Genomic DNA, 6,014 nt, shown 5'->3' on the forward strand with positions numbered 1-6,014 from the left:
CTGGGCAGGCCGGGTCCCCGGGAGCAGCACAGGCGGCGCCCCCCCCTCTCCGTTTCTCCGGGCAGCAGCAGTGGCGTTGAGGCAGGTTCAGGTGCTGCAGCGGGGTCTGTCCCAAGCAGGCAGAGAGAGCGAGCAGAGCAGAGCCCTGCAGATCCTACTCTCTTTTTATGGATCAGAGACCATTGTTCCAAAAAGTACCACTGTCTCAATTAGCCAGTCACCATTGGCCAGGTACATATTCTGTTAGAGACAGTTTTTAACCTATTGTCTATTTTTCTGCCAGTTATTATAACTCTTATGCTGCTTTCTTGCCATGCCCTTATCTGGTAGGGCAAGAGGCCTGCTCATTCTGTCCTTGAGTGAATCAGTGAAAAGGCGTCACTCTTGCTTTGCTGGCTTGAAAGGCATTTTTTGTTTAGTCTTATGTGGGGGGAAGAAGATGGCCCGTTCCCCACAAGGAACATCAAAACTCCTTCCAGCACAGATAGCATCTGGAGCAAATTGGCCCTATTAACTTTGGAATAGAGTCAGGAAGGAAGAGCACGTTTTTCAGCTCTCAAGGCAAATATTTATTTGCCTAGATCCTGAATGAGTGGGAATTCCAATTGATTCCACCTCTGTCAACGTTGAAAGTACTGGGTGACACACAACACAAGCTGTTCCCTAGGTCAGTTGCTGAGGTCTCTGCACTGCTCACAGTCACCAGCAAAACCCTATATACCCTGGGATGAAACTCTCCAGCTGCCATTCTTACTGAAATATTCCTGTTTATCCTTCAGGGCATTTTAAAGCTCTTGGACTACATCTGTGCTGGATGCAGGCAGTGTAAGGGGACTTGGCTTTGCCCTGGCATTGCTCCCCAGCCCTGAGCTACCATCCCTGTGCGTTCAGTGCCAGGGTGCCAACTCATTGGGAGCAGACCGGGAGCTCTGCCACAGCACAGCACTGCCTCACACCAGTTGCTAACATGCTCTTTGTCACATTCAGCAATGTAACCTTCCTCATTTTGCATTGTATTTTCCTACAAATTGATTTTTCCCCCTTTATTTTAGCAGTTCAAGCTGAGCTTTTTGCTTTCTTAGCATTTTGCTTCCTTTGAACCACACTGCTTCAATCACTGCTGTAGCCAGTGGTGCTTCAGCATTCTGTGCAGTACGCCTAGGTTTGCTATGCATCCTTTTATGAGCACCTCTTTGGAGTACACAGTGTTTTCTTGACTTACAAGAGGCTTAGCCTTTTATTGGAGGAATCTTTGTATTCCAGCTTTAACCTTTGAACTTTCCTGTTTTCCCTATATTTTTTTAGAACGGCTGAAGGACCTTCCTACTATTTTTCTATCTTTATTTAGATTTCGGCTATTTCTACACAGACTGGGTAACTTCTGTCTTTAAGTAACTTTTCCTCCATGATATCCCTGCACCATCAGCCTAGTAAAAATTCTTTGTTTTCATTTTTATTAGCTGGGGTAGCTTCTACTTACAGCCTCAAGCAGTGTTTAAACTTTTTCCTTATCTCCTCAGTCTTCTCCATAATCATTAAGGCTGGTGAAGGATTTACAAGTTGAAACTCACAGACTCCACAACAGCATGATGATAATAATTAAAAAATAAAATAAAATTTAAAAAATTAAAAAAGTAAAGAAATAAGAAAATAAGAGAAGTAGAGAAAGGAAAAAGTTCTCTGTTGACCTGAGCAGGAGGTTCACTAAAGCAAGGTGAACCAAAGCAGACACCCATCTGCTGCCTCTTCCCAAACACTGCAGCTCTTTGTTTCTGCTCATCCACAACTAGGGATGGCTAAGATACAAATAAGGTAGCACATAACTTACCTTTTATAATAGAAAATAACTACAAATCCATTCTACCCCTCATGACAGCAGCACCTTAACAGGAAAGACTGACTAAAGTCATCACCGATCACACCAATATTGCTATAGTATAGTTCAGGGTCTCTTCACTGTTCTGTAGGCAATGACCTGTGCGTAGTTTGAAAACTAGGTACCTAAACTTCCTGTGTAGCCAGTGGAGCTATGTAGGCAACTCAGACTATTCCAGGCAACATAGTTCAATGCAAATAAAACAAGCCCACATTTTTTTTATCTTATCTAAAGCTGTCAAGTCAGTGTGTTTCCTCTCAAAAGCCCTCAAGAGAAAGCTCTTAATTTACATATGACATACTACTGGAAAGCAGAAGTAGAATATAGCTCCTATTTCTCATGCAACTGGCCTAACCAGGGATAAATTTAGGAACACCAGAAAAATTAATCAGGCAAATAAAATACTGTCTGCTATTAAAACAAACAAGTTCCCAGATGGTATACCTACTATTATAATTTATTGTTTATTTTAGAGTTCTCCCATGTTCTCTCCTCTTCCATGCTTAAGTGATTCCTCCTTTATCATACCATTATGAGATATAACACTGTCAACACCAGCTCAGAAATGGGAAGAAGAGGAAGAAATGCTTTGCTTGGCACAGACCATAGTGTAAGAACTTGCAAGTTTCCTTGTGCTTTTTGCAGTGCCTAGCACCATGTCTCATCTTATTTTTCCTTTGTACCTATGCAAAGGGTCTATTTGAATTCTCTACTGGTTTGACAACTCTCAAAGCTGAAATAATTTATTTATCTAGAGAGCAGGCCTTGCTGCCCTATGCATAGAAACACAGGATATCAGAATGCTAGTTTGGAAGGGACTTCAAGGATCACCTGGTCCAAACTTTCTAGGTAAGAACACAGTTGAAGACATTCAGTTACTACCTGGCTTTGTCCTGTATCAGGAAGGAAAGGGCAATTCATCTATGAGACTCAGTCATTATTCATAGCTCTCTAATGAGACTCCAGCTGAAAAAGCCAATCTGCATCAGGCGAGACCATGACTATTGTTATGAGAGGAACCCTGTGAGACCAAGGGTTCATTTGACACGGCACTCATCTGGCCATTGCAGCAGCAGTAAGGGTTGAATTCACACTAAGATCTTAGAAGTTAATTCAGCTCTAGGGCCTTTTAAAGAAGAAGAAAAAGCTGAAACCAGAAGAGCCTGAAATTAATTTTCTAAATATATTTGGGAGCTGTGCAGAGAATGATAATTCCCAGAGAGTTGAGGAGTTTCAGCACTTCATTTCATTCCAGTTTGGAAGTGTTGGGAACCTCCAATTTTCCAGACACCCAGAGCTGTTTTTCAGACAGCTGTGTTTCAGACATGCTGTTTTTCAGAGTTTTTAGATTTTTGTCTTCCCCTCAACCCACCGATGGAGTGAAAGGACCCAGACAAACAGCTGATTGGGAAGCCTTGGAGCTGGCACCTCCAATGAGTTCTCCCTTCATTATCTTGGGGTCTTACACAGCAAAGCAAACTGGCAAGAAGGCAGAGGGGGCTTCACCAGCTTCTCATCAATCAAAATATTCTCCCTGGAACAATTATATCTGAACCTGCACACACTGCCATATCCCCGTTGCACCAAGGGATTGTAAAGTCAGTCTAATGACACTCAGGCATCAAAAGCATTGACCCACTGTCACTGACCTCTGTAGGACCTTTTACCTCTGGAATGCTTCTTTAAATAAAAGCAAAAACTGCAAAAAAACCCCAACGTAAAGGAAATGTTTCCAGTCCCTGCATAGACATTCAGAAACTGTCATTCAAGTTCTGATGCTTCTGCCTGTTTTAGGTTTCTGTTCACTAAAAACAATCCTTTAGACAAAGGTACAAAAGTCTGAACACAAAAAAAGAGCCTGAATACTTTACCACTAATTATCTTACAAGGTCAGAGCTGAAGGACCTCTGGAGCACCTCAACTGGAGTCTTATCTCTCTGTGCCCAAGAAAGACTGCTTTGAAGCACTACCTCACTCACTGCCATTCCATTTTCTTAGACAGATGCTGACCATTAGTGTCATGAACACTTGAAACTCTGAGTTGTTCTGACAAAACCTCTGACAGCATCATCAAATGCAGAGCATGAAGGTATTTACACAAAATAAAGTCATTTGTCACTGATCTCTTTGTGATCAGCTCATCAACCAAAACAGCAAGCGTTTTGCTTTTGTTCTTCCCTTTCAAAGAGAAGTTGCAAGTGCAGGCCAAGACAAGCAGGACTAAGGGAAATACAGACAGCTGACACACAAACACCTCTTTGCGTTGGCCAAAAGGTAAGTGCAAGGCTCAGCAATCTCCTAAGGCAAGAGGAGACGGGGAAGGTTAATACTGAGCTCAGATCCTGCTCTTAGGTACAGGAGAGGGATCTGTGGTGATCTTGGTCTGATTTGCCTCTACACGCAGGCTAAGAACATGACAGAATTGGTAACAGCCTGTGGTGGGCACTTTTCTCTTGCACACCAAAAGGAAGCAGTCTGCCTAGTGCCATCTGCATTTAATTCACCACCATCTGCCATACTTCCATGAAAGCTTTTTAAGCATCATAGAATGTGTCGGCTTGGAATGGACCTGTATAAAGGTCATCTAGTACAAACCCCCTACAATAAGCAAGGACATCTCCAACTGGACCAGACTGCTCAGAGCCCCAGCAAGCCTGACCTTGAATGTCTCCAGGGATGGGGCCTCCACCACCTCTCTAGGCAACCTGTTCTAGTGATCCACAACACTCACATTAAAGAACTTTTTCCTAGTGCCCAACCTAAATGTACTCTTTTCTAGCTTGAAAACATTGCCCCTAGTCCTATCATTACATACCCTTGTGAACAGTATCAGAAGGATCAGGCAAAGGCAGGTCAAACACGGATCAGATCCCCCCCCCTCTGGATTTATGGGAAGATGTTTCACTCTCATGAAATCCACTATAAAGTTGCTCTTCAATATATATCCCCTTTGTTCTTTTTCCTTGAGAAATTAGCATGCACCAAGTGACTAAGTCTATTAGAGAAAATTGACCCTGGAGTCATTTAGCTAAGGATTTGCCAAAGCCCAGAGGTATTTATTATTCTTATAAGCAATGAGGCATATGGTTGACTTTTCCAAAAGCCATTTCTGAATGAAAAGTAAATGACCGTTTCTTGAAACAGAAACAAGAGATATTTAAGAATCTTCAGTCCAAATCTAAGCAGAAAGATTTCATCACAAAGATACACAAAAATGCAAAAAATGTGGAGAATTGCTCTATGTCTGCTTTAGGATTAACACTTGAGGGTCCAGAGGTGCTACTACTTTACCTATACTGCACAAGTGCAGAAATGGTCAGTGTCAAGGATCAGGCAAGTGTTTATCAAGTAGCTTCATACCTGTACTCCAAAAGTTAAATGGACATGTGCGAGCAAATCTAGAGCAGGTTTCCTTGTTTAAGAGGGTGCCAAAGTTTATCACAAAAGACTGGAGAAATTTCAGTTTTCATGTAATCAGATCTAGCAGGAAGCTGGACTAGACAGTGGGTTTCAAATTTTCCCTCTTTTTTTTAGGTTTATCAGAGTTCAAATACTGAAGCACTTTACATATAAAGTGCTTCAGCAACTGCACAAAGCTGTCAATACAAAAAAAATAATAATTGTCTTAGATATAGTTAATGAAAGCCAAACATAATTTGTAACCAAATATCAAATGAGTTAGCAAAAGAAAGATAAAAGACACCTTATTCTTGGCTAAAAACCAGACCAATGCCTCTGTATCTGACCACCTTCTATTCTTCAGTCAAGAAATTCAGCGCTTCTGTTCACAAGAATGAGGTATACAAAGTTAAAAAAAGAAAAACACAAACACCCCAAAAAACCTAACAACAAAAAAAGAAAAACACTAAACAAAACCCAAGAAAAAACCTGCATTTTTTCAACAATATGTTAATTATTTATCTCTGCTTTGGAAGTCAAGAAATGCCACACTTACATTTAGGAGACAATGTAATAAACCTAAGACATATAATGCAACATCTGTCTTGGAAAATAAGACTTCATATATTTAATGGACTAACTCATTTAAGAATTTGATGAGCATAAGCATCAGTGAGCTCTACTGTCTGCATTTAGGAAAGTGAAGAGTAAAATAAATGAAGGATTGTTTGGTGGTAGA

Source organism: Chaetura pelagica, unplaced genomic scaffold, assembly GCF_000747805.2.
Source record: "Chaetura pelagica isolate M959 unplaced genomic scaffold, ChaPel_1.0 scaffold346, whole genome shotgun sequence".
Taxonomy (NCBI): Eukaryota; Metazoa; Chordata; class Aves; order Apodiformes; family Apodidae; genus Chaetura; species Chaetura pelagica.